We start from the raw sequence: 9,193 nt of genomic DNA, 5'->3' as shown, positions 1-9,193 counted from the left end.
TGCAAGCTGACATAGCAGTAGCGTCTTTTGGCTCTCCGCGATACTGCTATGGTCACCAGCCACCTACCACCTACCACCTTTCCCCTCCTTCCTCCCTGTCGGTGTCAAAACCGGCGGATCTCAGGTAGGGGGTCCCGAACTGTGTGTCTAGGTCGGATGGTAATAGGAGGCAAGGGGCACGAAGTTTTACCCAGTTTCGGGCCCTCTTGATGGAGGTAAAACCCTACGTCCTGCTTGATTAATATTGATGATATGGGTAGTACAAGAGTAGATCTACCACGAGATCAGATAGCTAAACCCTAGAAGCTAGCCTATGGTATGATTGTGCATGAATGTGTCGTCCTACGGACTAAAACCCTCCGGTTTATATAGACACCTGATAGGGTTAGGGTTACATAGAGTCGGTTACAATGGTAGGAGATCTACATATCCGTGTCGCCAAGCTTGCCTTCCACGCCAAGGAAAGTCCCTTCCGGACACGGGACGAAGTCTTCAATCTTGTATCTTCATAGTCCAGCAGTCCGGCTGAAGGTATAGTCCGGCCATCCGAACACCCCCTAATCCAGGACTCCCTCAGTAGCCCCTGAACCAGGCTTCAATGACGACGAGTCCGGCGCGCAGATTGTCTTCGACATTGCAAGGCGGGTTCCTCCTCCAAGTACTTCATAGAAGATTTTGAACACAAAGATAGTGTCCGGCTCTGCAAAATAAGTTTCCACATATTGCCATAGAGAGATTAATATTTACACAAAACTAATCTGCTGACGTATTCCGTAGTGTGACACACCATGGCCAAGCCTTTATCTGAGTCGTTTCATTATCCCACCTCAGCGCGTCATGTGAGGTGGTTTCCTTGGCACGTATTGTTAAAGTAGAGATCCTGTCCCCTTATTTCGGGATTCTCATCAATACGGGCGTGGGTAACCCAACTGCGCCATTGATTACGGCGCTTGGAGATAAGCGAGTTTTACCAGGCTGGTGGGGACACGTAGTTGCGTCCACCCATATAAGGGGATAAGGATCCACCTTTTCACCTACGCCTTCTTCCTCCTTTGCCTATCCATTTTCGCGCGCTCGAGCTCCATCGCCCAAGTCCGCACTCCCCACCTCAACCTTCTCCAGCCATGTCCGGAGCGGGAGGCAAGTGGATGGTCTCCTCCGTTATGGAGGGACACATCAAGAGACTAAGGAAGGCCAGATACTTGTCCAACGACATTGCGCACTGGCTTCCCGAAGGGGGGTAGCTCATCCCTACCCCTAGGCCCCATGAGAGGGTGGTGTTCCTCCCCCATTTCCTCTGCGGACTGGGTTTCCCTCTCCACCCATTTGTCCAGGGGCTCATGTTCTACTATGGCCTGGATTTCCAAGATCTGGCCCCAAACTTTGTCCTCAACATCTCGGTGTTTATCGTCGTGTGCGAGGCCTTCCTCCGCATCCGCCCCCATTTCGACCTATGGCTCAAGACTTTTAATGTCAAACCGAAGGTGGTGCGCGGCAACCAGGCGGAGTGCGGAGGCGCCATGGTGGGCAAGATGCCCAACCTCATTTGGCTCGAGGGCTCCTTTGTGGAGACCCTGAAGGGGTGGCAATCATGGTGGTTTTACATCACCGAGCCGCGCGACCCTAAGTGGGTTGCAGCCCCTGAGTTCCGAACCGGACCCCCAACGCGGCTCACGTCCTGGAAAGAGACGGGCCTGTCATGGGGCAAAAAAGGAGAGCTGACCGGACTCCAAACATGCGTCCAAACCCTGGTGGACAAGAAGCTCAAGCTTGTCAACGTAGTCCAGGTTATGCTCATCCGCAGGATCCTCCCGTGTCAACAATGGGCTTTCAACCTGTGGGAGTTCGACCCGGCGCGGCACCGAACTCTAAGTAGGCTCTTCAACACGACGTACGAAGATGCCTGGAAGGTGCTTTTCAAAGGCGCCGAGGCCCCCGCATCCGCTACCGAGGATTGCGGATTCAGCACGCAGCGTCATGCTCGCGCGGTAAGCTATTTATACCTTCTATAGGGTATCAGTTTTTCATAGTTTGACTCCATGCGGGATCTAAGCTCCCTTGCCTTTAACAGGATTGGCAGGAGACATCCGAACAAATCAACTGTCCAGCTCCTTTGCCCGAAGGCCCAGCGGACGCTCGTTTGGCGAAGCTGCTGGTTCCGGCACCCTATGCGGTGCCGGATAATAAGGCCAAGAATAAGGCCATGGGGACTCGAAAGAGTGCCCGACGCCTGGAGGTGTCGGATTCATCATCCGACGAATCCAAGACGCACTCCTCCCGCGAAGACGAGGAGGAGGAAGAAGAGACCTCTCCCCCTCCAGCGGGGGAAGGGAAGAAAAGGAAGGCCGCCCCAACTGGGGAGGCCGAAGGGTCCAAAAAGGGGAGAACCCTTCCTCTGGACTACTCCACCAACGCCGACGACGACGAAGAGGAGTGGCCGCCTAGGGCCAAGCCCCTGGCGAAATCGTAAGTATCCGGATACTAGAGTAATTCATAGTATTCCTTTATCGCACAGCTTTCCCTTATGTCGAATATGAATATGCAGCCCACCAAAAGACCGGCTCGACGCGTCGTCGAGCGGTTCACTGGACTCGTCGGATGTGAATTCACTTCCGACGGCTTCCTCCCCCCGCCCTATGGACGACGCCAAAGTGTTGTCCCAACAGGTTCCAGGCAAGGAGGAGGTGGTCCTGGAGGCGCCGCAAGGCGACCTCCCGGACTCCAGGGGTGAAGGGGATAAAATATCCCAGGGCTCCAAGTCTGGCTCTAGGCCGGACACCGCTCCGGAACCTTCAAAGGTTCCGGAGTCCGGCGGGCGACCTTCTTCCAAGAGGAGCAGGCCCTCCGTGCCAGTGACCCCCGTCCAACCGGAGGCGCCGGACAATCTGTTGGAGGCGCTCAAGGGCGCCTCCATCTACGAGGAGCACCGCACCATTATGAGTGCGGTGGTTCAGAAGGTTCAGTCCGCCAAGAGCGGACTGACTGAAGCTTGTACTAGCCTTTTGACAGGCTTTGAGGTAAGTAAAGAATGTGTAAATAATATTACCGCATAGACAGTAGCCCCTGATGCTCTGTTTGGCGATCGGGAAGAAAAGCCAAAGAGAGGATCAAATAAAATTCGCAGGAGTCTAACAAAAAGGAGTCAATATGCGTATGCAGGCTTCTCTGCTTGCGTCCGCCGCACTGACTGCGGAAGTGGATACGCTAAAGCAGAACCTCGAGCGGTCCCAGAAAGAGCTCGGGCATGCCAAGAAGCAGCTCGAGGACAATGAAGGTAAGAAATACCTTGTTTAAATAAATATAAAAAGGTGCAATTGCAAACAAAATGACAGGATTATCGTGGCTATTGTAGGGGCACGTCTGAGGTGGCGACCCTTAAGCAAGCGCTGGTCGAGGCCGAGAAGAGGGCGGCCACGGAGCGCACCGAGCGGGAGAAGTACGAGGCCCAGGTTGGCAAGGTGCAGCAAGAGCTCCAGGTTCTCATGACAAAACATGAGAGTTTGGAGCTTGACTCAAAGACGCGAGCGTCTGAGCTCGCGGTGGCTATTGAAAATGCCAAGTCTGCCAAGGCCGAATCCCAGAAGACCCTCCAGGAGTTGGATGAGGTAAAGAAGATAGCGGCGGGTAAGGCATTCTTTATGCAGAGCAAACACATAAACGTGAGTTACTTGTTACTTACCCGAATCTGGAGCTCTCCAGGAGCGTTCGCAGATCTTCCCCTGAGTGTGTCCGATGCCGCCGCATTCTATCGAGCCAAGGAGGGCATCTCGACAGAGAAGGTGTTCTGGTGTCAGTATGCTGAGGCCGGACACCCCGTGCCCCTGAGCGACCAGCTGAAGCAACTGGTCGAGCTCCACAAGGCGGCCGAACAGGCCATGAAGGGCCTCATAGTTCGGCTGTGGCCTGAAGTGGCTCTGCCTGGGAGCTATTTCGGGCTGGTGCGGCGGCTGGTGGAGGCCTGTCCAAGGCTCGAAGTCATCAAGCGCTCCGTCTGCATTGAAGGTGCCCGTAGGGCCCTTGCCCGTGCTAATGTGCACTGGGGCAAACTGGATGCTGAGAAGCTTGTGAAGGACGGGCCACCGCCGAGGAAGGAGCATCGCAAGCCCGAGAATTATTATAAGGATGTTCTAAAGGGTGCCTGCCTTGTGGTGGATGAATGTCCTAGGGATGTAATTTTTGAGTAAAACTCACTCATTTTGTCCTGTGCGCTGAAAACTTGTTCATATGCGCTAAGCAATGCTGTTTGAATTTAAAATATTACCTTCTGTTCGGCTGTTTATCAATTCTGAGAGATGGCGAGTCGTCGGCTTCTGCCCCCGTGCCGCTAGTGCTGGGGTGTTCGGGGATAAACCTGAGCGCTCTTTTTCCCATGTTTGGGTCCTTCGAGGGAGGCGCTCAGCCCAACGAACAAGGCAATCAGACTATAATGCGTGAACACTCTCACTTAGCCATAGAATTCTATAATTTTAAATTTTGGCGAAGCCCTTGGTACTCGGAAGACCGAGTTCGGGGCGCTATCCACGCCTTGGCCGGACGGAGCCGACTCCTCGCCCTAAGCGGCATAAGTCTTTAAGGACTCGAAAAAACCTCTCGAACAGCGACCAACTCTCGCTTCATCATGACAGTCAGTTTTAGCTTTCTCCACTGAGGTGCTCGACCCAGCTCAACTAGGGCACAATCGCAGTGGTTCTCCTAGTGCTACCTTAGCCGATATAGCGGAACGTAAGGCACCAAAACATAGGAGCCGGGCAAACCCAACTATTGACCCAAGACATGATTCGGAGCCGATGCATATAATGCTATAAGTTCGGGGTGCCGCACTTGTTAAAGTGTTCGGACTTCTCACACCATGTTGAGGGGGACTGAAGCCCCTGGCGTATTTTGGCCGTACCGAAGTGTACGGGTGCAACATGTCGTTAAGGAACATATAAAAAAGAGTAATGCAAAAATAGACAAAAGCTATGCATTGTTTATTAAAGAGGGATGCGATCAAAGCAGAACGATACAAATAATGCGATAAGCAAAAGGTTGGGCTATTTACCATGTCCGTTCCAGGGGCAAGCTGCGGAATAGTATGTGAAACAGGTATACTGCTCGTGATAGAGACCACCTGGGAGTTCCGTAATGCGGCGTGGCTTGTCTGCTTCCCTGGTTCTTGCATCGTTTGTGCGGCAATTGAACTGCCGAACAGGCCTTCCGAAGAGTGGAGTCCTGAAAGTAAGATAAAATTAAAAAATTGGCCACCCCTGGTGCGGTTTAAGCCGTGTTTCGGGCGTGCCATGATGGTGCCCCTCCCCCTGTACCCATGGTATTTCTAGAGCGTAGTTATGTACGTGAAGTACTAGTATCGCATTTTTGCGAGGGCTGGGGTTGGGGTCGCATTGCTACGCCTGCTCCGGTCGTGCCAGGCGGTCTTGTTGTAGGTTACTCCGGGCGCGCTTGACGGTGTTCGATCGTTTAATGGCCGGACTAGAGAACTGCCTGGAGAGGCTGCTTTGTACTTCTGCTGCAAGGGCCGCCGTGTGCTCCTCCGTTCAGAGGGAGCGTTCGGTGTTTCCATTGACTGTAATTACTCCTCGAGGGCCTGGCATTTTGAGCTTAAGGTATGCGTAGTGCGGTACCGCATTGAACTTGGCAAATGCGGTTCGCCTGAGCAGTGCGTGATAGCCACTGCGGAATGGGACTATGTCGAAGATTAACTCCTCGCTTCGGAAATTATCCGGAGATCCGAAGACCACTTCAAGTGTGACTGAGCCTGTACAGTTGGCCTCTACACCTGGTATTACGCCTTTAAAGGTCATTTTGGTGGGCTTAATCCTCGAGGGATCTATGCCCATTTTCCGCACTGTATCCTGGTAAAGCAGGTTCAGGCTGCTGCCGCCGTCCATAAGGACTCTAGTGAGATGAAATCTGTCAATAATTGGGTCTAGAACCAATGCGGCGAATCCGCTATGACGGATGCTAGTGGGGTGGTCCCTTCGATCAAAGGTGATCGGGCAGGAGGACCATGGGTTGAACTTTGGGGCGACTGGCTCTACCGCGTATACGTCCCTTAACGCGCGCTTCCGCTCCCTTTTGGGGATGTGGATTGCGTATATCATGTTCACCGTCCGCACTTGTGGGGGAAAACCCTTCTGTCCACTGTTGTTCGGTGGCCGAGGCTCCTCGTCATCATTGCTATGCAGCCCCTTGTCTTTATTTTTGGCATTTAACTTGCCTGCCTGCTTGAACACCCAACAATCCCTGTTGGTGTGATTGATCGGCTTTTTGGGGGTGCCATGTATCTGGCATAAGCGGTCGAGTATTCGGTCCAAACTGGACGGGCCCCTAGGATTCCTTTTGAATGGCTTTTTCCGCTGACCAGATTTAGAGCCTCTGAATCCGTTATTAACTTCCGTATCCTTAGTATTGTCGCCGTTAATGCGGCGCTTCTGCTTGTTGCGACGCGACCTGCCACTACTCTCCCTGGTATCTGAATTACCAGGGTTCTTGGTCATATTGTTGCTACGAGCAAGCCAGTTGTCTTCTCCCATGCAAAAGCGGGTCATGAGTGTCATGAGTGATGCCATAGACTTCAGCTTTTCCTGTCCAAGGTGCCGGGCAAGCTACTCGTCACGGATATTGTGCTTGAAGGCTGCTAGGGCCTCAGCGTCCGGACAGTTGACTATTTGATTTTTCTTTGTTAGGAACCGTGTCCAGAATTGCCTGGCCGATTCCTCTGGCTGCTGAATTACGTGACTTAGGTCATCGGCGTCTGGGGGTCAAAATGGGACAAACGCAGACATGTTGTGTAAGTGTTTGCCGACTTGGCAACCACATCTACCGCGCCACTTTATGCCCATGCTGTCCCTATGCCCATATCGCTACCGTTAATGTAAAATCACATGAAGCATTAAGCAATGCCACCTATTGTCAATATTAAGTAGTGGTCTAGTGTCGTCGATAAATTGAAGCAATGCCACCTAATATCACTATTAAGTAATGGTCTAGTGCCGTTAATAAATTGAAGCAATGCCACCACTATTTTATGAAGTGCTTCCATCTTGCTTTATTTCCCATGAATTGTGTTTTTGCAGTTACACTTAAATCTCACACCGCTAACATTGCTTCATCCCAATGGAACTGCACAAATTAGATTACACATTTAGCGACCATGTGCTACTCTCATGACAGTAATACTAATGCCTCTTGTCCATGGGCACTTTCATACTGTCAATGTAGTGCCAATTATAACACAATAGATGTTATTGTTAATCATATGCCACTACAAATAACTATCACTGTTTAAATAACCGTATTTCATACTTGCGCAAATAGGGATGTATGTCTCCATATCGTTTCTATCTGCGCAATCAAAAGTACAGACCTCAGTTTAGTAGAACTGCACAAAATGATATGGCTATTCCTAGATATCGTCGTCTAACCACCCGTCTTCCAGGTATTCCTACATTGGTAGTAACTAGGTAGACTAACCAACGCAATCTAAAAGAAGTTGATTCATATGTTTTACTTCCTGATTGCAGTGCAGGGATGAGCGAAACAACTTCATCCTAGTATGGAATGCACTTTCCCCCAGTTCATCCATGGACCAGTACTAGCCGGCACGGCTACATGGAGGTTTTTTGGGACATGTGCATGGACAAGAGGCATTGTGGTCTGCTTATTTATGCAAATAGCGGTGCTTAAATTTAGTGGAACTGCACAAGAAGTTTAGATGGTCAGTACACTACATGGTTCAGTTCAGCATTCCAACTGAGAACACAATTAGAATTGGTTATTCTGGAATGAGAAAACCTAACCCTGGATGGTGGCAACAAGAAAAACTAGAGTGAACTCCAGGAAATTAATGCCTGCCTAGGGAGGCACTTTGCTTAGAGAAACCTTTCTTGATTTTTACTGATTTGTAAACCTTCTCACAACTTTGTCTTTTGCTGTGAACTAGTATATGTTTGTTATGTTCTATGAATCATTGAGATGTATAAAATTGCTTAACTTATGCTTTTCAATTATTTTATGAAGCCGAGTTTAATGTGAATGTTCCACATGAACGCTGGACTAGCGTGTGAACGTTTGGAATTTACATTGTGGCGTCAGTTAACTGCATGAACCACTGTAACAAGATACATAGTTGCTTATATGTCAGACATCAAATTATTGATTGTTAGCTAGTCGATTGCCGACTTTTCTAGTGTTCAATCGAGCTGAGCCAATGTGCCATGTTGTTACACAACTGCTTGCAAGTGGGGTAGCACCAACAGTGTTTACAAGTACTTAACTAGCCTTACGCACCCTATGTATACGTCGGCGCACAGTTCTCGAATGAGTACTCTATTTCATCAAACACACACTACTCGTATGATAAACCATGACAACTTATGTCTTACCATGCCATATTCATGAAAAAACTAGTGAGGATGCATTTGTTTCGGCAACAATTAGGATGGTTCTCACATGATTCACGGGCACACAAAAGCAGCAGCAGTTCCCATAGACGGATTCAAATAGAGTACTAGCCCAGAGGGCTCGATAATAGGCAAGGTTCGGATAATTAGAAAAAAATCCAAACTACCATTAAACACTAGCTGGGGAAACTATTTCATGCCTCGATCTAATTTGGGATGGACACAAGGCGGACCTTGCCATGAACATCAATGAGGACGTTCGGCAGCAGCTAAATCCTGTGAACCTTTCTTAAGATAACCTTTTGTCCTTGCCACTCATAAACTTGTTTATGGAGGCATGCCATGTGATCTTCCTCTGTAAGCTTGACAAAAACAGTATGCCTGACAAACGAAGGAGTAGCTTTGAACTTCTTGTGGATCAGTACACCCTGGACAACACGCCAGACAACAGTGAGGCTAGAATACATCTCGACATTGGTATAAGTGCAAATGGCTTCCAGGATCCAACAGCCTAAGAACTCTATTTTCCCAGTGCATATATTTAGGTCATCCGCCTCATCATGAGTGACATGTACAACCACACAATCATTGTTTGCATTAGGGCTCTAATTGAAATAGAAAAAAAAATCTGAATTACTTTCTAGTATAAGAAACATAAGTTATTTAAACCACTGTGTACAGTCAAAAGTATGCATGACAGGGAAGCTAATAAAATTTTGCATTATATATCACCACATACTTACATGAAAAACCACAATCGAGATCAACAAAGAAGAAAATCACTGTGGGCA

At 49.5% G+C, this 9,193-nt stretch overlaps 1 pseudogene; it reads left to right on the top strand.

Moving 5' to 3' along the window:
* Positions 1 to 1,124: 1,124 nt before the first annotated feature.
* Positions 1,125 to 9,193, top strand: part of LOC123101274 (uncharacterized) — a 33,298-nt pseudogene continuing 25,229 nt past the window's right edge.

Source organism: Triticum aestivum, chromosome 5A (assembly GCF_018294505.1).
Source record: "Triticum aestivum cultivar Chinese Spring chromosome 5A, IWGSC CS RefSeq v2.1, whole genome shotgun sequence".
Lineage (NCBI taxonomy): Eukaryota > Viridiplantae > Streptophyta > Magnoliopsida > Poales > Poaceae > Triticum > Triticum aestivum.
This window is presented reverse-complemented; position numbering and strand designations above follow the sequence as displayed.